At 49.8% G+C, this 24,713-nt stretch overlaps 1 protein-coding gene across 4 annotated transcripts in view; it reads right to left on the bottom strand.

The window, feature by feature from the left end:
• LOC142468279 (gastrula zinc finger protein XlCGF66.1-like) overlaps positions 1-24,463 on the bottom strand; it is a 74,083-nt gene extending 49,620 nt beyond the window's left edge. For all 4 annotated transcript variants that reach the window (XR_012788615.1, XR_012788616.1, XM_075574669.1 and 1 more), the window contains exons 1-2: positions 24,370-24,463; positions 23,409-23,474 (exon numbers count right to left, since the gene is read on the bottom strand). The gene's annotated coding sequence lies outside the window, so the exon portion shown is untranslated. The remainder of the gene's footprint in view (positions 1-23,408; positions 23,475-24,369) is intronic.
• Positions 24,464-24,713: the final 250 nt, after the last annotated feature.

Below are 24,713 nucleotides of genomic sequence, written 5' to 3'. Positions count from 1 at the left end.
CATGGCGGCGACGGCAGCAGAAGAGCCGCGGTTCCGGCAAAGTGAAGAGCCCTTTCTGAGTTGGGGAGGGACAGGGATTGCGGGAGGGGGTTATTTTACCTGGTTTGGCGGGAGCCGTGTTACTCCACAAAGACCTGGGACCCTTGTCCTGCACCGTTTTACCTGAACCAAGCCCGGGCGCTGTTGCGGCAGCGGCCCGTTGCTGCCCGGCCCAGATGATGCCGGCAGCGGCCACTCCAGTCCCCCTGCAATCGGGACCAACGAAGGCGGCGGTCTCTGCGGGGTCCAGCGAGGTAAGCCAGACCAAGTCGCAGACTGACCCTGACTTATTTTTTCCTATCACTGTACCCTGTTTTACTATAGGGGTGACCGGGGGGTGGCAGGAGATAGGGGCACCAGGGGAGGGGAAGGAAGGGCAGCTTGTAGGGCAGCCAGGCTTCCCCATTACCCTGGCGGAGCAGCAAGGGGACTCTTAGTTAAGAGCCTCACTGTTGCAGCCTTGCTATGGACTGGAGGTATCAGGGGTTGTGGCAAAGTTAGACCACCCCAGGGTTACCTACCGGCCAGGAGCTAAGGTGGGTGCATCTGCACCAGCAACCCTGAACTCATCCCCGGTAATGAAAGGCAGTGTCAGGAAGATGGCCTCACTCAGGTGTCCCTAGGATCCAGGTTAGGATTAGCTAGGGAGCAGCGGAGTGAGGGGAGGCTACAGGTAGGTAGCCAGCATCAGATCTCAGTGGGAGAAGAAGGGCTAGTGGTAGCCGGGGAGGGAAAGCAGCAGGTATGGCAGCTAGAGTCCCCCATTACCCTGGCAGAGCCTCAGGGGGTTTCTCAGATCAGCAACCCCCTGTTGCAGCCTGGCTATGGGCTGGGGGTATCATGGGCATTGGCAAGCCTGTGCCACCCCAGGGATATCTGCCAGCCAAGTGCTAAGGCGGTTGCATCTGGAGAGGTGCCCCTGAGCGCATCCCTGGTAAGGGGGAGACAAGGTCAGGGAGGTAGGTGCACTCAGGTAGTTCCAGTGTCTGGGTTAGGATTTCCCAGGGGGGAAAGGAGTGCAGGTGGGCTGCAGGGAGGTAAGCAGCAGGAGTCATCAGCAGGGGCTGAGGTGCTGGGCCTAGGGGAGGCTAGGCAGGGAGACACCGTGGAGCAGGGGGAGATAGGAGGTCAGTGGGGTGTCAGGCAGCTGGCAGAAGCTAGGGATGGGCTAGGTAGGCAGGAGGTCCCTTGTTCTGACTGGCCAGGAGTGACCTCCCTGACAGGTTCCCAGAGGAGTGGTTGTGGGTAGATAGGCAGCCAGGGAGGAGAGTCAAGGGTATAGCGGAGCAGCTACAGGTGGGCACAGGGCTAGGGCAGGTAGGGTCCCTACAGGATAGTGACATAGCTCTTTCCCAGACTTGGTTGACAGGAAAGCGACGGTCTGTGCTTGATAGCTGGTCTCTCGCTGGTGCAGAGACATGCCAGTCTCTGGGCAGTATGCGGCCTGGTCTGCAGAGATGCCCCTTCACCATGGACTTGGTTCACCAGGCACGGGGTGGGGGGCAGAGGGAGGCAAAGGACAATGCCCGGCGGCCACGGTGGAGCCCTGCTCAGCAGGATCTGGACTTTACTGTCCACTGTGGCCAGGACAATGTACTGGACAATGCCGGAGGACAATTCTGCCAGGCCAATCCCTCAGGACTTATTGAGTGCTTCAAGGACGCCAGTGGTGTCCCAGTGCCAGGGGAGGTAGCTGGGGCACCAGGCACCCATTGAGCAGGGGAGGTGTCAAGAGAGAGGGGATTTATCCCAGGATTAAAGGGGTTACACCCCATTTGGCCACCCTCTACTCTCACCTGGGAAGCAAGGGGTTAACTGGACTGGGGTCCAGTAATGTGTTTTTGCCTTGCTTCAGTATCCAACTGTTTATTCCTCTGTATAAATGTATTGTTTCTGTGCCAGTGTCTGCACCACACACACACTGGGGCTTAAGGGGTTAATGAGCTACAGTTTAGGAAAATACAAATGTGGTGTGTCTTTTCAGAAATATCTGGGCTTCAAAAGGCTTGATTGAAGTTGGGTGTGAAAAGTACAGAGGGGGTTTGGTGTATGTTAACACATCTTGCTGGTAGAGACAGCTAGGCCCATGTCTGGGGCATTGGGTGTGAAATCTAGCACCTGTGACAAACGTTCTCTACACACGAGTCCCTGCTTCAAAGGATTTATTGACCCGGGGTTATGGGGGCCAGGGGTGCGGTTACCCAAGGAGATATCAGAATGAGTGACCTTATTAAATATAAGAATACCATGAGATGTCCTCGGCTGAACGTGCTAAAAATTACATATGTGTAACCGGGGGACCGAGCCGCAAATAACGATTACAGACACATGATGTCTAGCAGGTCCTAAGAGACAGATATTAATATCTCTCTTAATTTTAGTATTACGCGGTAATAGTCTTATTGGGAGCGTCATGCGTGCCGGAATGTATTATTATGTCTCGCGTGCCAGTAAGTACTACTGAACTGTAGTTATGAAGCTATTTAGATAGGAAAAGCAGTTTTTAAACGTCTTTGGGTGGGAGGAGTTTTACTCTGTGGAAAACTGTCAACCTCACCACTGATTTATGAGAGGGGCTGGGTTTAGGTTGTGTTCAATGGGAAATAATTGTATAAGAACCAGGCTCAGCCTATGGCTATTGTCTTTCGTGTCTTTTGTGATTTTCAAGATCGCTGTATGAACTGCTAGTCACGATTTCTGACTATTTCATCATTTCCATCTTAAGTGAGTGTCTATATTTTGTCTGTTATTTGTATAATATCGTGTGTTCACCTTTTTCAAGGAATAAATTATACTTTATCATATCTAAGCCTCGTTCAGTTCAACCCAGTGATATTTGGTGTGTATTATTAATAGCCTGTCACAACGTTCCCGTCACACTGGGACCAGGAGATGTTCAGGAGGTAAGTTTCAGGGTGGGTTTGCCGGAGAAAGTCTTTACAGATTGAGGCTATGTATCGGGGGTTTCAAGTTATAAGTTACCCCAGAAATGTATCTGGGAATCAAGGGAGATTCTCGGATACATAGAAGCCCCAGTGTTCTGGGAAAACCGCAACCTGAAAACGTTCTTGCGACTCACCCCTAGGACGCCCTGCTTCAGCATAATCCAGGAAAAAGGTAAAACTGAGGCACAGTGCTCCCTGGTATGAGAGGAAGCCCAAGTCGTGCCCAGGTACCCCGAATCCAGTATAGGGGGTTAAGGGGAAAAACTCCAGCTCAGGATAAGGCTGAGAGTTTATTGGTATGTACGGAAAATGTTGGGTTAGAATAAAACTGTATAAGACTGAGGTTTGTTTTATTAAAATGGGGACAGAAGGGGTTAATGAATACCCACAACCTACACAGGGCATAAGGAGTTAATGTATATCCCCACACTCCAGTCAAGTAAAACTGAGACGGTTTGTTTTAGTAAAATAAGAGGTTTGTGTTTGCAGTGGTTTAAACAGTTTAAAAGTATTTTTCTAATGTGTGCCATGAGTACATGAGTATATTTTTAAGCAATAGTGGTTTAAAATATGGTTAAACTTGATGCATTCAATCAGACAGGGTCTGTCGTCCTGCAAAAACTCAGAGGGGGCTTATGACTAATAGATCAAAGGAACATTTGTCCTAGAGGTGTGATACCTTGTGTCAGCAGGAAAGGCTAACTAAGCCCCAATCTCCTCAGTTCACAGAGGCAGCTTGAAAAGCAAGGGAGTAGAGGTGTGATCCCTTTTGGTAGCATTGGGTGTGAAATATAGCACCTGTGACACGTTCTCTACCCAGGAGGGCCAGGGGCGTGGCTACAGAAGGTATCAAACTGAGTGACCTTATTAAATATGAGAATATCATGAGATATCCTCTGCTGAACATGATAAAAAAAATTACGTGTGTATCCGTGGAACCGAGTCACACATAATGATTACAGACACGTGACGATTAGCAGGTACTAAGAGACAGATATTAATATCTCTCTTCATTTTAGGATTACACTGTTATGTTTAGTCTCATTGGGACTGCCATGCGTGAAGGAATGTATTAATATGTCTCACGTGTCAGTAAGTATTACAGAACTAAAGAGTACATTTAGATATGAAAACCAGTTTTTAAACGTCCTGGGGTGGGAGGAGTTTTACTCTGGGGTAAGACTGTCAACCTCATCACCGATTTATGACATGGCTGGGTTTAGGTTGTGTTCAATGGGAAAAGGATTGTATTTAAAGCTGAGCAAGTGTAGTGGGGGGTGTGGGATTCATCTGGGATTAAGTTCCATCTTGTGAGATTCCGGGGGTGTTTCAAGAATTCCCAGCTCTGAGTAAATCGTCTAAATTTCTCAGAGGCTAAGTGTCCAGTTACAAGACTGAAGCAGTAAGAGGCTACTGGAAGGAGAAGTGGCCTGGATTATTTTGGCTGTTTGATTGCAACTAGGAAAGATTAGTTCTGTACCACACCGTAAGTGTGTCTTTTTCTCTGTATTTTGTATAACATAGTTGTGTACGTTCTTCATGTAAATAAATCATAATTTATTTTATCTCTCTGCTTGCTCAATCAATGATCCCGGTAATTAAGGTGTTAAAAGCTTGGTCTACTGTGACAAACAGCAATTAAAAAAAAGAGTTTTAGTGGTATAAGCGCTCAAGCGCTGGATCCGTATCGTGTAGATTCATTCCCGACTACGCGTAAACAGCGGCACAGGGCATGAGACTAGTGGTACATCAGAGAAATAGCAAATGTGACTCAAGCGGTATGAAGTCCTTTGAAGTGACAAAGTAACCTTGAAGAATAAGAGTTAGTGGGTTTGAACCCACTCCTCAAAACCTCGTTGGGATAGTCCCAGCACCACTATTGTAACACGAGACTCACTTGAATTATATATGTAAATATACTGACATTTTATGATGTACCCCTGTCCTGTGCCTCTAGTTGGGCGTGCGGCCAATAGTAAGATCAGAATGAACAAAATAGAATATGGCGCACTGCCAAAAGAGTGGGTCAAAAATTGTACAAAAATATTACTTTATTGAGTCCATGTTAAAAAACGAGGTGTAGCAACCCTCCTACGCGTTTCGTGCGCGTTGCACTTTATCAAGGAGTCCACATAGAACGCATTCAAACCTATAAATACATTTTCAAAATATTCCGTTTCACGGCGAAATCACGGCGCCCCGCACGCAATGACGTCACGCCAGTTCGTGCACAGAACAAGTCCAGCCTCAGGAACTCCCGATCTGCTGTCAGTTGAGCCCACAGGCACAATGCGTATGCGCGAGCGGTACCCGCCCCCCCACCGACGTCACCCGTTTCCACAGAAACGGACATAAACAAAAAGCTGAATTCTGTGTCTAGATATGAGTTCCAGCACAGAAAAAACATTCAACAAATAAGAACAACGTTATCTAATAAGTACAAAAATAAATCAAAACAGAACAGAATAAAGGACGTGCTATAAAAAACAAACCCTACCGCTAAGACACAGGCATGTATAGGACAATAATCATAAAAAGATATAGAGTATAAAGTATAAACCCGCAGCAGCTATGCTAAATGCAGTCAAAATGCATCACTGATTATAAACAATATAACTTAATAAGTATTACTAAATAAGACACAATAGAGCATAAATCCAAAATAATGATAAATATAAAGTGTAAGATGTAGCGAGATGGAACAAAAAACAAACAATAAACAGAAGTGGAACAAAAATACAGATGTAGACTTCGGGGTAATATATACAAATATATTTAGAAATTAATTCATAAACTACCAATTATAATATATATTGGGAACATTAACATTACCACTACATTTTTATATTAGCCCATGTCCATATTTGTTTTAATAAAAGGACAACATTCATTAACATTAATATGGATATTCATTGTAATAAATCTTAATCATTTGGATACATCTGTATTAAGACTCCCGAAGCTCATGTTCCAAACCCCAAAGGATAATTTTCTTCAAAGTAATCTCCAAAACAGGATAAATATAGAATTTTCTTTACGAATAGTATCCTTAACACATTCATAAAAGAGTAAATCCACAAATGGATGGAAAATGTTATCTTTAAAATTTGATCAACCTACATATAGGCAGAATAGACAATCCTCATATTGATATAGCATAAATCAAATTAATAAAAATCGACCAATTATCCACTAATCACACGTGTAGGCAAAAGGGTCCAGATCACTATCTCACATAATTGATATAGCTTGAGTAATATTTTACTATATACACAACGATTTTGTTGGAGATCCTGGAAAATATACAAATCTAGGGGGGGAAAAATCAGGGAGAAAAATGCACATAGATTGGGGTTTCTAGTGAATGATGAATAATCCCAATGCAATGTTATATTAAACCAATTTAACTGAAGGTAGGGCAATTAGTTTCCACTCGACCCTTATCAATAAATTCAATTCCCTAGTACAGAAAGACAAAGATATCTTATGGAACATTAGATCATCTTAAAAACTGCTTCAAATTCAATTCTATATTTAATCCCTCTGGGGCTCTTGTCCTCAATAAGAAAATTCATTGTGCCTCCCTGCGATCTAGAAGTTTAGTAATGTCCCCTCCACGTCCTTTTAATGTGATTTTATCAATCCCCATAAAAGTAAAGTTCCTAATTTTTCCATCCACACAAATGCTTGGGAACAGGATGTAATAAGTCCCCTTTCTTGGTCAATCTAATATGTTCCTGTATCCTTGTTTTCAAATTTCATGTTGTCCTACCAACGCATCTTTTTCCACATCCACATGCAAGTAAATATATAATAAATGTTGAATTACAGTTAATAAAATGATTAACTTTGTATTTTGTATGTGGAATGTGGGAAAAGAAAAGAATGGGGGGGTTCATGTAGCTGCATATATATTGCAGGCTCCACAGCGAAAAGAACCCTTAGTGACAAAAGTGTTGGACGGTTGATAACGGTCGAAATTTCACTTGGTGAAACATAAGCTGCTATGTTTTTAGCTTTGCGCAAAAGGTGTGTATGTATATAATATACATGTAGCAAGGTCCTCTGTTCCCCCCTTACCTCCGCTGAGTGCAGGGACCCCCGCTGCACAGCGGGAAGTACCGGTGAGGCGATCGCGTCGCCGGCGGCTCCCGTAGCCAGGCGCCGCCATCTTGCGCATAGCCACACATGCGCAGCAGTGCCAGGAGTTGCGGCAACCATGGATGATGTCGCGCATGCGCAGGTCAAAGCACGCAAAGCGGGGCCAATTAGATAAAGGCTCTGAGCAGGGAATACAATTCCCATGAGCCTTAGCAACGGCCACCTGACTATGCCAGCCAATAGGGCTCTAGGGTTCTCCACAGAAGGAAAGTAGGAAGCTGACAGTGCAGCACGAGGGTCAGTAGGTGCCAGGAGAGGATAGGGGAAGGAGGTACAGAGAGGCAAGTAGCCTCTGCATTAGGCCAAAACCCAGAGGCCCCAAGACACTGATCAAGCTTGTGGCTGCTCTAGGGACAGGCCCTAGGATGGGGAACCTGCCCCATTAGTGCTCCTTAGAAAGTGAGGGTCACAGCGGATGCTGAATACCCTGAGAGAAAGAGAGAGACGTCTGGGACCAGGACTTGTCAGAGAGATAGAGACCGTCATCAGGGACCACCCCAATGGATAATCGCTTCATCAGAGTCCAGGATGTCGCGGAGGAGATCGTGGATCCTTTGTGAAGATATCTGCGGGCCCGGGTGCTGGAGCGCACGGCAGGTATCATTAATAAGTGCACCGACAAAGTATACACACATAGTGGGGGCGCTGACCACAGGACCAGGGTGGGAAGGGTTGTACTGTGGAGACGGTGTGGGATACACAGTGGTGGGATACTGGGATACGCCTTGCATGGTGCGTGGGCAGTCGTACTCTTAGTCATAATATAGTATAGCGCATTAATAGTTAAGAGTTATCTATGTACAGTAAAGTCCATTTCATTACACAAGTGTGTGTTCATTGTGATTGGGTCCTGTGAGGGGCTCCGCCCACTCCGTTAGGATCCCTCACAGGTGGAGGCGCTGCACCGTATTCAGTGTCCTCATTAAAATGAATGGGGATTGAGCATGTAAAAAAAAGCCAAAGCAGGAACGGATAAAGAGGTGTTATCGCTACAACGTGAATCCTTCTGGATTTACACATTAGATACGGTATATCCTAATGCAAACATTTTCAGCTGCGCCCCTCTTCCTGGGAGCCGCAGCATGTGCACCCCCTTCCTGGGAGCCGCAGCGTTCGCGCCCCTCTTCCTGGAAGCCGCAGCGTTCGCGCCCCCCTTTCCTGGGAGCCGCAGGATTCGCGCCCCTCTTCCTGAGAGCCGCAGCGTTCGCGTCCCCTTTCCTGGGAGCCGCAGCGTTCGCGTCCCCTTTCCTGGGAGCCGCAGCGTTCGCACCCCTTTCCTGGGAGCCGCAGCGTTCACGCCCCTCTTCCTGGGAGCTGCAGCGTTCGCGTCCCCTTTCCTGGGAGCCGCAGCGTTCGCGCCCCCCTTCCTGGGAGCCGCAGCGTTCGCGCCCCCTTTCCTGGGAGCCGCAGCGTTTGCGCCCCCTTTCCTGGGAGCCGCAGCGTTCACGCCCCTCTTCCTGGGAGCTGCAGCGTTCGCGTCCCCTTTCCTGGGAGCCGCAGCGTTCACGCCCCTCTTCCTGGGAGCTGCAGCGTTCGCGTCCCCTTTCCTGGGAGCCGCAGCGTTTGCGCCCCCTTTCCTGGGAGCCGCAGCGTTCACGCCCCTCTTCCTGGGAGCCGCAGCGTTCGCGTCCCCTTTCCTGGGAGCCGCAGCGTTTGCGCCCCCTTTCCTGGGAGCCGCAGCGTTCGCGCCCCTCTTCCTGGGAGCCGCAGCGTTCGCGCCCCTCTTCCTGGGAGCCGCAGCGTTCGCGCCCCTCTTCCTGGGAGCCGCAGCGTTCGCGCCCCTCTTCCTGGGAGCCGCAGCGTTCGCGCCCCCTTCCTGGGAGCCGCAGTGTTCGCGCCCCCTTCCTGGGAGCCGCAGCGTTTGCGCCCCTCTTCCTGGGAGCTGCAGCGTTCGCGCCCCTCTTCCTGGGAGCCGCAGCGTTCGCGTCCCTCTTCCTGGGAGCCGCAGCGTTCGCGCCCCCTTTCCTGGGAGCCGCAGCGTTCACGCCCCCCCTTCCTGGGAGCCGCAGCGTTCGCGCCCCCCCTTCCTGGGAGCCGCAGCGTTCGCGCCCCCCTTCCTGGGAGCCGCAGCGTTCGCGCCCCTCTTCCTGGGAGCCGCAGCGTTCACGCCCCCTTTCCTGGGAGCCGCAGCGTTCGCGCCCCTCTTCCTGGGAGCTGCAGCGTTCGCGCCCCTCTTCCTGGGAGCCGCAGCGTTCGCGCCCCTCTTCCTGGGAGCCGCAGCGTTCGCGCCCCTCTTCCTGGGAGCCGCAGCGTTCACGCCCCTCTTCCTGGGAGCCGCAGCGTTCGCGCACCCCCTTCCTGGGAGCCGCAGCGTTCGCGTCCCCTTTCCTGGGAGCCGCAGCGTTCGCGCCCCCCTTCCTGGGAGCCGCAGCGTTCGCGTCCCCTTTCCTGGGAGCCGCAGCGTTCGCGCCCCCCTTCCTGGGAGCCGCAGCGTTCGCGTCCCTCTTCCTGGGAGCCGCAGCGTTCGTGCCCCTCTTCCTGGGAGCCGCAGCGTTCGCGCCCCCCCTTCCTGGGAGCCGAAGCGTTCGCGCCCCTCTTCCTGGGAGCCGCAGCGTTCGCGCCCCCCCTTCCTGGGAGCCGCAGCGTTCGCGCCCCCCTTCCTGGGAGCCGCAGCGTTCGCGCCCCTCTTCCTGGGAGCCGCAGCGTTCGCGCCCCCCTTCCTGGGAGCCGCAGCGTTCGCGCCCCTCTTCCTGGGAGCCGCAGCGTTCGCGTCCCCTTTCCTGGGAGCCGCAGCGTTCGCGCCCCCCTTCCTGGGAGCCGCAGCGTTCGCGTCCCCTTTCCTGGGAGCCGCAGCGTTCGCGCCCCCCCCTTCCTGGGAGCCGCAGCGTTCGCGCCCCCCTTCCTGGGAGCCGCAGCGTTCGCGCCCCCCCTTCCTGGGAGCCGCAGCGTTCGCGCCCCCCTTCCTGGGAGCCGCAGCGTTCGCGCCCCCCTTCCTGGGAGCCGCAGCGTTCGCGTCCCCTTTCCTGGGAGCCGCAGCGTTCGCGTCCCTCTTCCTGGGAGCCGCAGCGTTCGCGCCCCCCTTCCTGGGAGCCGCAGCGTTCGCGCCCCTCTTCCTGGGAGCTGCAGCGTTCGCGCCCCCCTTCCTGGGAGCCGCAGCGTTCGCGCCCCCCTTCCTGGGAGCCGCAGCGTTCGCGCCCCCCCCCCTTCCCCGAAGGCACGGCTTCAAATGAAGTTGCGGGTCACGTCAGGGCGTTGCCATGACGACGCGTCGCCTTAGACCCGGCTGCCAGTAGGTGAAGTTACAGAGGCCTCACGCCTCCCCCTGCATTAAATTAAATGCCTGGGGGAAGAGCCCCTGTAACAGTCCGCGCCCCCCCAGCAAATTCTCGAGACCCCCAGTTTGCTCCCCACTGTCCTAATGGATTGAATGATTTGTTATCATTAGGATGCTTCAAGGAAAGATAGCAACAGCCATTCTATTCTAAGCCGCAGGTAGCTGCCAATGTCCGCTGCTATGGATTCCGCGCTGTAAGGTCAGCATACCTCTGGGACGTTAGCATAATGACAATTATTATTATGAACTGCAAGAAAAGACCATCCATTTTATTATCTCTCATCTTCACTGGACACAGCAGGGTTACGTATTTGTTTTAATGCAATCTGTTCACATTCGCTGATTCAGCCTTCTCTTGTGTTTTATGTATTTGGACCTCCGATGACAACAACAAGCAGACCAGACGTTACCCCTGGCAACTGGATGTTACAATGGCAATACGCTTCCAAGTGACGCCTGCCCTCGTGATGACGTCGGTGGACCAGGATGACGTGGGGATGCGTTCACATACAGCGGTGGTGTATTGTAAGGAATCGGGGAACACGTCCTTTGCGGCGTGTCCCCTCCTTACCTGCTGCTGCCGCCTGTTACTGCGCGCACCCCCCGCTCATTACAGAGTGCGCGCACCCGCAGCTCTTCTAGCTGTCGCACGGAACCTGGCCCCGTCCCCACACGTGTCGCCCGCCTCTCCCACGCGGTGCGCACACGCGATGATGTGCAACAATCCCCAGCTGCGTGACAAGTTCTCCCATGCCTGCCTTGTTCTCCTGCAGCCTATCCCAGCCTCCGCTGGGGCCGCGCCTCCGCTCCGCCCTCTGTCCCCATTTGTCTGTCCTGTCTTTAAATACTTCCTGCTTCCCTCCATGCTTTGCTCAGTATAATCCCATGTAGCCTCGTGAAGCTCACTTCCGTTGTGCAGTGCTCTAGTTTCGTTTGCAGTTAACCTCTTGTGCACCGACTCGGCTTGTTAGTGGACCCTTCTAGATTTTGGACTTTGGCTTTCCCTCGACTACGGCGATCTCTCTTACCCTTGAACACGGCATACAGACTCAGACCACACTGCTCTCTACAATCCCAGACCACGGTTTACGGACCCCTACTATCCTGTCTTCTCCAGTCCAAGGACCCGGCAAGTATACCGCATCTCCTACACTCTCCAACCCAGACCCGGCTACGCTAAACTATCCGCCTTCCAGGCACGCCTCCGCTGCTGCGGGTGTGTGGTGTTATACCGTCCCACCTCAGTGCCGGGGTCTTGTCTTGTTTGTGGGCTGCTCAGGCGTTACATGTATATATCACATAAAGGACCGGGATGGATTACAGATGCAGGCCACGGCGAGTGGAGCCAAGAAATGAAGCGACGCATGCGCAATGGCTGACACGCAGAGCACAACGCATGCGTTTCATACAGAGAACCTAGATGAGAGGAACCAGGAAAGACGCATACGCAAGTATTGACACGCAAAGCGCGATGAATGCGTTCCACAAAGGGGACCCGGATGGATCCTTTGCAGGGACCACGGCAAGGGAGAGGGATCAGGAGAGGTGCAATGGCTGAGATACAGCGCAAAAGGACGGATCTACTGAGCTGCAGGCAAAGGACCCGGAAGGAGTATAAACTCTGGCGATACACATCACAAGGAGGTTATCAATTAAAGAAGAAATTCCAAAGAAAAAAGCGGTGCACAGCAGAAAAAGTAGCCAAACGCAGCCAATAGAAAAACGGCTTAATGAAAAATGAACACCTTTACATAGCCAGGCTCCGACGCGTTTCATCCCGTTCGGGACTTTGTCAAAGAGTAAGTGGTAAAGCGTCTGTGTGCTCCTCTATAAGGCACCGTCAGCTCTGTGATTGGATCACCGTACACTATCCCCATTGGTGTGCACTCGCCACATGTGACCGTTAATGAATGAGGCTCCCTCAGGCTTGTGCACAGCCTGGCTTCCTCTCACAAGCCTGAGGGAGCCTCTCCATGCTGTGGGGACAAGCTGACGACTGGAAGCTGGAACGGTGACCGCCCAGACATCCCAGGATAAGAGGTCAGCGTGGAGAGACTGCCCCAGAGGACACATGCTGCAAAGCTTTTGTGTTTGGCCGTTTGTGAGTGCACCTTTTATCTTTATATTTTACTGTGATTAAAACGTTACTATGCCATATTCTTCTCCTCTCTATTTTCAAGTCACCGTTAAGAATAACCTGGAGGAGTACATCTAGTGGGAACTAAGCACAGGCAAGTGTTAAGTTCTCAGGCCTCAGCTTTTTCTGTCATCTAAAGTGATACCTACCTATATTACCCCACTCGTTTGCGGCATGTGTTTTCTCTCTCGTTTCTCACCTACATATACACTGGAGATGAAGAAATAGAACCACGCGCTGGAGGACTCGTTTTTTCTACATGTCTTATTTGTGGAAGAGTTTGAATAACCTCCTTGGACTCTAGCTGCGGGACTGTAAGTATTGATTTTATATATATATATATATATATATAAAGATCAAACAGTCAGCACTCTGATGTAAAGCAAAAGGCAGTTGCTAGTCCCATAGGGATCCACATAACATACAAACCAGCCCAAAGACCAGTAGGGAGACAGCAACCAACGAGGTGTAATCCAAAGAAGTCTGTATTGAAATAAACAGGTACACGAAAGCCAACGTTTCGGTCTCTCAGGGAGACCTTCCTCAGGGCCGTGCAAACACCACACTAACAGTGACCCTACTTATATACCCACACCCCTAGTGCAACCAATTAAACATAACCAATCACCAGCAACCTGTCATGATTTACCTGTTATGCAGCTGAGCACCGTTGAGAAACAACCAATGCCTGGACCAGAAGGAGTCATGCGGATCCACAAGCAGGAAAAAGCAATGTGGTAATCAAAGGCAGCCAACTCAGGCATCTGAGTCTGTAGATTCACGAGCAGGGAAACCCCTCCCGTGATCCAGGCTGCCTGCTCTGATGTCTATAGCCTGCGACCGGTGCCGGGAGCTACAGCGCGTCACCTGACTAGCCTGCGCGTCATAGGGCAAAGTGTGAGCCGGGGAGCCAATGGGAAACATCCATGCGCACTGGAAAGGTACGCAGAACCTTGATGGAGGAACCCTGGCAACCAAGGACGCCAGCACACAGTCCGCGCAGGCGCAGTAGTAAACACTGATAGAAAGGGCAGCGCTGCACCCACAGCACTAATGCAAGGCAGACACACGAGCCAAAAAAGGGCTGTGGCTGAAAATAAAGCCACAAGAGGCAGTGGTCAAGGTCCCAGGAGTACCAGCTGCACCCCACAATATAAAACATGACAATAAAAAGACAATCAAAACAAGGGAGTGACAGTGTGCAAGGGAAGTGAAGCTATGGAGGAACAATGTCCACACGTCAAAAATATGCATGCAAACATAAAAATAAACATTCAAATATGGTCAAAAGATCAAAACAAGCAAAAATCAATGCGCAGGTAGCCATAACCAATTTACAAAAAACAGCCCAGTTTGAGCTCTTCGTTCAGTCCCCCTGGTGCCATAGTCCGCAGTTCAAAAATGAGTCTGGCCTCCTGTTGTAGCAAGATCTTGCCTCTGTCACCACCACGCGTAGGGATAGGGACCTGCAGGATAGGCATGCATCTAAGCGTTGCTAAGGAGTGTCTATGTTCTTTAAAATGTCTCGCGACAGGGAGACATTTAAGGTCCATGTCATCGCCACCGCTCACTAGGGCTTTCCTGATGGTAGTACGGTGCATGGCCATCCGCTCCTTCAGCATCCTCACAGTTTTTCCAATATATAGAAGTCCACAAGGGCATCTGATGTAGTATACCACAAATTTGGATTCACAATTAAGTGCCTGTTGGAGTTTGATGGGAATGCCACTGTGGGGATGATTGTAGCTGGGGCCCAATTGCATGAACTGGCAGTTAGTACAGCCATGACATCGATATGAGCCTGGTTTCTTGACCAACCAGGTCTTGGAGGTGGCATATTTCTCTGTTGGATCCGATCCTGTCACCATGTCACCAATACTAGGGCCGCGACGGAAGCAGAACAGCGGTGGTTCCTTGGCACATGCGCCTATCCTCTCATCATTTTGTAAGATCCGCCAATTCCCCCGGATGCATCGCTTGATGTCATTGGAGGCGGTGCTGAAAGTGCTGACTATGTTGAGTCTGTTAGTCTCCGTTTGTTACAAACGGAGACTAACAGACTCAACATAGTCAGCACTTTCAGCACCGCCTCCAATGACATCAAGCGATGCATCCGGGGGAATTGGCGGATCTTACAAAATGATGAGAGGATAGGCGCATGTGCCAAGGAACCACCGCTGTTCTGCTTCCGTCGCGGCCCTAGTATTGGTGACATGGTGACAGGATCGGATCCAACAGAGAAATATGCCACCTCCAAGACCTGGTTGGTCAAGAAACCAGGCTCATATCGATGTCATGGCTGTACTAACTGCCAGTTCATGCAATTGGGCCCCAGCTACAATCATCCCCACAGTGGCATTCCCATCAAACTCCAACAGGCACTTAATTGTGAATCCAAATTTGTGGTATACTACATCAGATGCCCTTGTGGACTTCTATATATTGGAAAAACTGTGAGGATGCTGAAGGAGCGGATGGCCATGCACCGTACTACCATCAGGAAAGCCCTAGTGAGCGGTGGCGATGACATGGACCTTAAATGTCTCCCTGTCGCGAGACATTTTAAAGAACATAGACACTCCTTAGCAACGCTTAGATGCATGCCTATCCTGCAGGTCCCTATCCCTACGCGTGGTGGTGACAGAGGCAAGATCTTGCTACAACAGGAGGCCAGACTCATTTTTGAACTGCGGACTATGGCACCAGGGGGACTGAACGAAGAGCTCAAACTGGGCTGTTTTTTGTAAATTGGTTATGGCTACCTGCGCATTGATTTTTGCTTGTTTTGATCTTTTGACCATATTTGAATGTTTATTTTTATGTTTGCATGCATATTTTTGACGTGTGGACATTGTTCCTCCATAGCTTCACTTCCCTTGCACACTGTCACTCCCTTGTTTTGATTGTCTTTTTATTGTCATGTTTTATATTGTGGGGTGCAGCTGGTACTCCTGGGACCTTGACCACTGCCTCTTGTGGCTTTATTTTCAGCCACAGCCCTTTTTTGGCTCGTGTGTCTGCCTTGCATTAGTGCTGTGGGTGCAGCGCTGCCCTTTCTATCAGTGTTTACTACTGCGCCTGCGCGGACTGTGTGCTGGCGTCCTTGGTTGCCAGGGTTCCTCCATCAAGGTTCTGCGTACCTTTCCAGTGCGCATGGATGTTTCCCATTGGCTCCCCGGCTCACACTTTGCCCTATGACGCGCAGGCTAGTCAGGTGACGCGCTGTAGCTCCCGGCACCGGTCGCAGGCTATAGACATCAGAGCAGGCAGCCTGGATCACGGGAGGGGTTTCCCTGCTCGTGAATCTACAGACTCAGATGCCTGAGTTGGCTGCCTTTGATTACCACATTGCTTTTTCCTGCTTGTGGATCCGCATGACTCCTTCTGGTCCAGGCATTGGTTGTTTCTCAACGGTGCTCAGCTGCATAACAGGTAAATCATGACAGGTTGCTGGTGATTGGTTATGTTTAATTGGTTGCACTAGGGGTGTGGGTATATAAGTAGGGTCACTGTTAGTGTGGTGTTTGCACGGCCCTGAGGAAGGTCTCCCTGAGAGACCGAAACGTTGGCTTTCGTGTACCTGTTTATTTCAATACAGACTTCTTTGGATTACACCTCGTTGGTTGCTGTCTCCCTACTGGTCTTTGGGCTGGTTTGTATGTTATATATATATATATATATATATGTATTGTTTTTATTTCACCTAGCCTTGCATCGTGTGATTGGTCTGGCACCGCTTTTCTATTTGCCTTAGAATGAGGAGACAGCCAATCCAGAGCTGCAGTGCTCGGAGGGCAGTACACAAACCAGACACAGCTCATGCAAAAATCACAAATAAACATATACAAAGCAATCTTTAACTTCAAAATGTAACAAAAATGCTAACACATATATTGTTAAACACTAATAAATTAAAACCACACACGTGAATATGTAAAAGTAAGCAATGAAAAAGCCAAAGGGAGCTATATAGTCAATATAAAACTAAAAATAATAATAATAACAATTATAAATAGGATAATGACAAGAAATATCAAAATAATATATTTATATAAAATCAAATAATCATAAATAAAACCTATAGAGATTATAATCAACCTAACCAACATCTAAATACCTATTAGTGTAATAACAAAGTTATTGGTCATATGTTGTATAAATATTCAAACCCCCAGGTATCAGAAAGATATAACTAAGTATTAACATAAATAACCACATAGGAACAACATAAATGTAGATAAACACAACTAATATTCAGTGTGCCATAACGTGTAAACTATGGATGCAGTATATTCATATTTAATATTCAGTATGCCATAACGTGTAAACTATGGATGCAATATATTCATATTTTTATAAATCATACTAACCATTATTATTCTAGGATTGATAATGCAGAAATTGGAATATAGCATTCATGGATCAGGAATATATCAAAATACAAGGACATTTAGACTAAGCCTATATCAGAAAGCGAGATGCGCTGGACCGGACGCTAAAGAAAGAGAAGACTCACTCCACAAGGTTTTAATTCCCAATCCGTATTAATACCATTTGGGTACAGTGTGTTCATAGTACAGATCTTACATAGCTGTTACAACTAGGTAAAAACCATATCTGAATTGTCTGTCTGCAAACAATCCTCTGCTATGTGTATTTTTAGTTGTAGTCTTTAGTTTAGTCTTAAATTAACTAACACTAACACTAAGGCATGACAAGACCCTGTTGAAAAAAACATGTGTTAATATGCCTTACATGTGCTAATTAAGGTGGATGGGCTGAATTAAATTCTGTCAGGTGACTTATTAGGCCTTTATAAGAACAGACAGAGCAGCCCTAGCTGTGTATGCAGCCCAATGTTCTAAGTGGCAGTGTGGAGTTTAACATGGAATTCAACAGGAGAGAAACGAGAGGACTACAGAGCACCTACTGGCCCTCAATCCTAGATGTGAACTACGTTGGAAAGGTGGACATTTTCTATCCCAGACCACACATTTCAACACTAAACTACTGCTGCCATGCCGCTGCTACTATTTATATTTGCTCTGACCTCGCTTCTTTTCAAAATACACATTTCTTTCTACCAGCCCCATGTCTCCAACTCTATTCATATATCTCCCCCTCTCCTTTCTTCACCGCTTCTCAGTTCACATGAACTCCTTTGTTACCTTCGCCCTCTGACACTACACAGCTATTCCCCCTGCACTAAATCACACCCCTACAAATCCTCCTCACACATCCTCTTTCTATCCATGCTTCTCCTCCTTGCTTCTGGGGATATCTCTCCCAATCCTGGTCCCTGCCTTATTTCTACTTGCTCTCGCCGTCGCCTGCCAACTGCAACCTCTACTCCTTCTGGTGTCAACCCCTCCAACCTCATACCCATCCCCTGCCACCCTCCCTCCTCTCTCCCTTTCTCCTGTGCCCTTTGGAATGCTCGCTCCCTTTCTAACAAGTTCCTCTCTGTGCATGACTTCTTTCTCTCTCACTCCCTGCTCCTATTTGCTATAACTGAGACCTGGCTCACTCAGTCTGACTCTGCTCTGGAAGCTGCCCTCTCTTATGGTGGCCTTTCCTTCTCCCACACTCCGCGCCCTGATGGCAGGGGTGGAGGCGTGGGGCTCCTGCTCTCCTCTCTCTGCCGTTACCGAACCCTTCCTATTCCTCACTCGCTTGCTTTTCCCTCCTTTGAGCTTAACACTGTCCAGATCTTCTCTCCTCTTCCTGTCCAGGTGGCGTTCATCTATCACCCACCTACCTCTACTTATCCCCCTTCTGCCGTTCTCACTTTGAATCCTGGCTCTCTTTCTTTCTCTCCTCAGACTGCCCTGTTCTTCTCCTTGGGGACTTCAACTGCCACATTGATGACCCTTCTCCCCCTTGGGCTTCCCGCTTTCTCTCTCTAACCTCTTCCTTTGGCCTTCAACAGTGGATTGCAGCTAGCACCCACAAGGATGGCCACTATCTAGACCTAGTTTTCACAAAAAACTTCTCTCTCTCCGATTTCTCCATTTCCCCCTTTCCTCTCTCTGACCATCACCTCATCTCATTCTCTCTCGCTTCTCCCCTTCTCCATCTACCCCCCGGTTCTGCAGAGACCTGCGCTCTATTAACCTACAGCCTTTTAGTCCACTTTACGCTCCTCCCTCTCCTCTCTCAGTTCTGCTACAGACCCTGACAACCTGGTCAGGAACTACAACTCTGCCTTATCCTCCTCTCTTGATTTACATGCCCAGCTTTCTCTCTGCCGCCATCGCCCTTCTAACCCCAGACCCTGGCTAAATTCCCACACGCGCATGCTGCGTTCCTCCACTCGTTCCTCTGAACGCGTCTGGAGAAAATCTTACACTCTCGCAGACTTCCTTCACTACAAATGTATGCTATCCTGTTTCAACTCTGCCCTCTCTAACTAACCAAACCCACTTTACTTCACTAATCGACACACAAAAATCTAACCCACGCCAACTCTTATGTATTTGACTCTCTACTGAAACCACCCCCAGCTGCCTCTTCCTCCATTTCACCTCAGAACCTTGCTGACTATTTGAAGGAAAATGTGGAATCCATTTGTCAGAACATCCCCTCTGTTTCCGCCTCCCATCCTACACTGCTTCATAACTCTCCTCCTGCCTTCCTTGACTCTTTTTCCGCTGTCACAGAGGAGGATGTGTCACTACTGATCTCCTCTTCTCCCAATACCACTTGCCCTCTTGACCCCATTCCCTACCATCTCCTAAAACATCTTGTTCCTACTATAACCCCTATGCTCACACACATATTTAACACCTCCCTCTACTCTGGTACCTTTCCCTCCTCCTTCAAACATGCAACCATTATACCATTACTCAAAAAGAGCTAGCTTGACCCTACCAGGCTTTCTAACTATCGACCTGTCTCCCTCCTGCCTTTTGCCTCCAAACTCCTTGAATGTCTTGTATTCTCTCGCTTGCTCCACTTTCAAAACCCATTCTCTCCTAGACCCTCTACAATCTGGCTTCCGCACTGCTCACTCGACTGAAACAGCCCTCCCTAAAATAACTAATGACCACCACGCTGCCAAAGACAGAGGTCATTACACTTTGCTCATATTACTCAACCTTTCTGTAGCATTTGACACCGTGGACCACCCTCTTCTCCTCCTCCACATTCTCAATACTCTTGGTATTCGTAACAAAGCTCTATCCTGGATCTCCTCTTACCTCTCCCATCGTACTTTCAGTGTCTCTTCTGCTAACACCTCCTCCTCCTCTATTGATCTCTCTGTGGGGGTACCCCAGGGCTCTGTCCTGGGATATCTTCTCTTTTCTTTGTATACACTCTCTCTAGGTGACCTAATCACATCTCTTGGGCTTAAATATCACCTCTATGCGGATGACACACAAATTGATTTTTCAACCCCTGACTTTACCTACACCTGCTGTACAGACCAAAGTTTCGGAATGCCTCTCTGCGATATCATCCTGGATGGCCCTCCGCCGACTGAAACTTAACATGGCAAAAACAGAGCACCTCATACTTCCTCCCAAACCTGGCCTTACTACCTCCTTCCACATTACTGTTGTAAGTACCATCATTCACCCAGTAGCCCAAGCACGCTGCCTAGGGGTCACACGACTCCTCTCACATTCTCTGCTCATATTCAAAACGTATCTAAAACCTGTCGCAAAGATACGCCCTTTCCTCTGTTGCTTGACTGCTAAAACTCTGACTCAGACCCTCATTCTCTCCCATCTCGATTACTGTAACCGCCTGCTGTCCGGCCTTCCTGCCGCTCACCTGTCTCCCTTACAATCTATCCTAAACGCTGCTGCCAGAATCACTCTACTCTTTCCTAAATCTGTCTCTGCGCCTCCCCTGCTCAAATCCCTCTCCTGGCTTCCTATCAAATCCCGCATCTCACACTCCATTCTCCTCCTCACTTTTAAAGCTTTACACTCTTCTGTCCCTCCTTACATCTCAGCCCTAATTTCTCGCTATGCACCATCCCGACTTGCGTTCTTCTCAAGGATGTCTTCTTTCTACCCCCTTTGTATCTAAAGCCCTCTCCCGCCTTAAACCTTTCTCACTGACTGCCCCACACCTCTGGAATGCCCTTCCCCTCGATATCCAACTAGCACCCACTCTATCCACCTTTAAGACCCACCTTAAGACACATCTGCTTAAAGAAGTGTATGAGTAGCACGGTAGATATTACTAGACACAATACATAATGCTTGGCCCCCTGCAGACGCACTTACCAGAACTCCCTCCTACTGTCTCTGTACGTTCCTCCTACATACCAATTAGATTGTAAGCTCCTCGGGGCAGGGACTCCTCTTCCTAAATGTTACGTCTATGTCTGAAGCACTTATTCCCATGATCTGTTATTTATATTATTTGTTACTTATATGATTACCACATGTATTACTGCTGTGAAGCGCTATCTACATTAATGGCGCTATATAAATAAAGACATACAGTACATTTCCATTTTATTCAAAGTATTCAGCCTGTCCCCACCTCTAGGGTGACAAGGAACATGCTCTATTCCTACAAATGAAAAATGTGCGACACCTCCGCGAGGAGGACAGGCTGAAAAATGTGAGACACCTCCGCGAGGAGGACAGGCTGAAAAATGTGAGACAGCTCCGCGAGGAGGACAGGCTGAAAAATGTGAGACACCTCCGCGAGGAGGACAGGCTGAAAAATGTGAGACACCTCCGCGAGGAGGACAGGCTGAAAAATGTGAGACAGCTCCGCGAGGACAGGCTGAAAAAATGTGAGACACCTCAGCGAGGAGGACAGGCTGAAAAATGTGAGACACCTCCGCGAGGAGGACAGGCTGAAAAATGTGAGACACCTCCGCGAGGAGGACAGGCTGAAAAATGTGAGACACCTCCGCGAGGAGGACAGGCTGAAAAATGTGAGACACCTCCGCGAGGAGGACAGGCTGAAAAATGTGAGACACCTCCGCGAGGAGGACAGGCTGAAAAAATGTGAGACACCTCCGCGAGGAGGACAAGCTGAAAAATGTGAGACACCTCCGCGAGGAGGACAAGCTGAAAAATGTGAGACACCTCCACGAGGAGGAAAGGCTGAAAAATGTGAGACACCTCCGCGAGGAGGACAGGCTGAAAAATGTGAGACAGCTCCGCGAGGAGGACAGGCTGAAAAATGTGAGACACCTCCGCGAGGAGGACAAGCTGAAAAATGTGAGACACCTCCGCGAGGAGGACAGGCTGAAAAATGTGAGACACCTCCGCGAGGAGGACAGGCTGAAAAATGTGAGACACCTCCGCGAGGAGGACAGGCTGAAAAATGTGAGACAGCTCCGCGAGGACAGGCTGAAAAAATGTGAGACACCTCAGCGAGGAGGACAGGCTGAAAAATGTGAGACACCTCCGCGAGGAGGACAGGCTGAAAAATGTGAGACACCTCCGCGAGGAGGACAGGCTGAAAAATGTGAGACACCTCCGCGAGGAGGACAGGCTGAAAAATGTGAGACACCTCCGCGAGGAGGACAGGCTGAAAAATGTGAGACACCTCCGCGAGGAGGACAGGCTGAAAAATGTGAGACACCTCCGCGAGGAGGACAGGCTGAAAAAATGTGAGACACCTCCGCGAGGAGGACAAGCTGAAAAATGTGAGACACCTCCACGAGGAGGAAAGGCTGAAAAATGTGAGACACCTCCGCGAGGAGGACAGGCTGAAAAATGTGAGACAGCTCCGCGAGGAGGACAGGCTGAAAAATGTGAGACACCTCCGCGAGGAGGACAAGCTGAAAAATGTGAGACACCTCCGCGAGGAGGACAGGCTGAAAAATGTGAGACACCTCCGCGAGGAGGACAGGCTGAAAAATGTGAGACACCTCCGCGAGGAGGACAGGCTGAAAAATGTGAGACAGCTCCGCGAGGACAGGCTGAAAAAATGTGAGACAGCTCCGCGAGGACAGGCTGAAAAAATGTGAGACACCTCAGCGAGGAGGACAGGCTGAAAAATGTGAGACACCTCCGCGAGGAGGACAGGCTGAAAAATGTGAGACACCTCCGCGAGGAGGACAGGCTGAAAAATGTGAGACACCTCCGCGAGGAGGACAGGCTGAAAAATGTGAGACACCTCCGCGAGGAGGACAGGCTGAAAAATGTGAGACACCTCCGCGAGGAGGACAGGCTGAAAAATGTGAGACACCTCCGCGAGGAGGACAGGCTGAAAAATGTGAGACACCTCCGCGAGGAGGACAGGCTGAAAAAATGTGAGACACCTCCGCGAGGATGACAGGCTGAAAAATGTGAGACACCTCCGAGAGGAGGACAGGCTGAAAAATGTGAGACACCTCCGAGAGGAGGACAGGCTGAAAAATGTGAGACACCTCCACGAGGAGGACAGGCTGAAAAATGACGCGAACCTGGATGTGTTTCATCCTTCCTTTTGATAAGACGTACATCCGCCATGATCCGTGACCGCAAGTGTCTTATAGTACGCCCAATATATTTCTTATGGCAACCGCATTGTAAAAGATACACCACGAAACACGTGTGACAGTTAATAAAACAGTTAATGCAATGATTAGCCGCCCTGAGACTTGTGTACACCGACGGGCGATGAGACGGAAGGGATGCCGCCCTGAAACGTTATTTGTTCCTTTATGTCTGTAATTAAACACTAAGTGATGAGTAAAACACTTTCCCGCAGCTCCTGCGCTGACTCGCGTGCTACATACAGTTGCTTGCTTGCTGATAGCGCAGTTGTGGGGATAATAATGCCGCGGCCGTGGGTTTGATCCCCACACCGGCCATTCTGCAGCTTTCTCTGCATTTGTTCTGTGTTTTATAAAAGGTTATGAGGATGTAAAAGTTTAAATTGATAAACATACCATGAATCGCTCCCTAGGGTCGTCTCAATCAGCGCTGCTCCCTTCCCCCGTTACCACACGAGAACGCTGGGAAATTAGGGATTTATCTCAGTATAGTGACATATTAGGGACATTTTGTATGGAGCAGAATAATTAGCACAGGGAAAATAACAGGAAAATAAAGTCCATCATAAGCACAATTATTCACATATTTAATCTACACTCTTAATCATTGTTTTCTCTCCCTCACTCTCTCTCTGTGTTTGTGTCTGTCGCACTCTCTCTCTGCCTCTCCCCCTCACTGTGCCTCTCTCCCCCCCCCTCACTGTGCCTCCCCTCACTGTGCCTCTCTCCCCCCCCCTCACTGTGCCTCCCCTCACTGTGCCTCTCTCTCTCCCCCTTCCCTCACTGTGCCTCTCTCCCCCCCTTCCCTAACTGTGCCTCTCTCCCCCCTCCCCTCACTGTGCCTCTCTCCCCCCCTTCCCTCACTGTGCCTCTCTCCCCCCCTCCCCGTGCCTCTCTCCCCCCCTCCCCGTGCCTCTCTCCCCCCCCTCCCCGTGCCTCTCTCCCCCCCCTCCCCGTGCCTCTCTCCCCCCTCCCCGTGCCTCTCTCCCCCCCTCCCCTCACTGTGCCTCTCTCCCTCTCCTCACTGTGCCGACCTCCCCCCGTCCTCACTGTGCCTCTCTCCCCCCCTTCTCACTGTGCCTCTCGCTCTCTCGCCTCACTATGCCTCTCCCCCCCTTCCTCCTCACTGTGCCTCTCTCTCCTCCCTCCCCTCACTGTGCCTCTCTCTACCTCTCCCCCCCCTCCTCATTGTGCCTCTCTCTCTCCCCCACTTTGCTTCTCTCCCCCCTCCCCTCACTATGCCTCCCTCTCTCCCCCACTTTGCCTCTCTCCCCCTCCCCTCACTTTGCCCTTATTGCATAGCTATAGTGAGGGGGAGGTACAATGATGAGAGGGGAATGGGATGAGAGTAATGCACCTTATATCTGCTCCCGGGATCACAAGCCAGGTTTGGATCACGCATGCGCAGAAGCCTGATTGGTGCTACCAACGCCATGTATAATCAGGGCAATCCCCCTGATACGTCACGACTTGCTGTCACAGCCAATAGGAGACTTGTTAATACTGCACATGCTCACAAGCGCCACTGAAGCCAGAGCCGCCTTCTTGGATAAGGGTTATGCCCATACAGCTTGCAGAGAGCCCAAATAGAAGAGGTAGCGGGGCCTTTCTCATGGATATTGAACATATCAGTTCACCAAGCAATATGACATGCCATTATGGACACTGTAGTGTACCCCTGTACATTCCCAGCATGATCTG

Source organism: Ascaphus truei, chromosome 1, assembly GCF_040206685.1.
Source record: "Ascaphus truei isolate aAscTru1 chromosome 1, aAscTru1.hap1, whole genome shotgun sequence".
Lineage (NCBI taxonomy): Eukaryota > Metazoa > Chordata > Amphibia > Anura > Ascaphidae > Ascaphus > Ascaphus truei.
The sequence above is the reverse complement of the archived record's forward strand: the minus strand, read 5'-3'. Positions and strand labels throughout refer to the sequence as shown.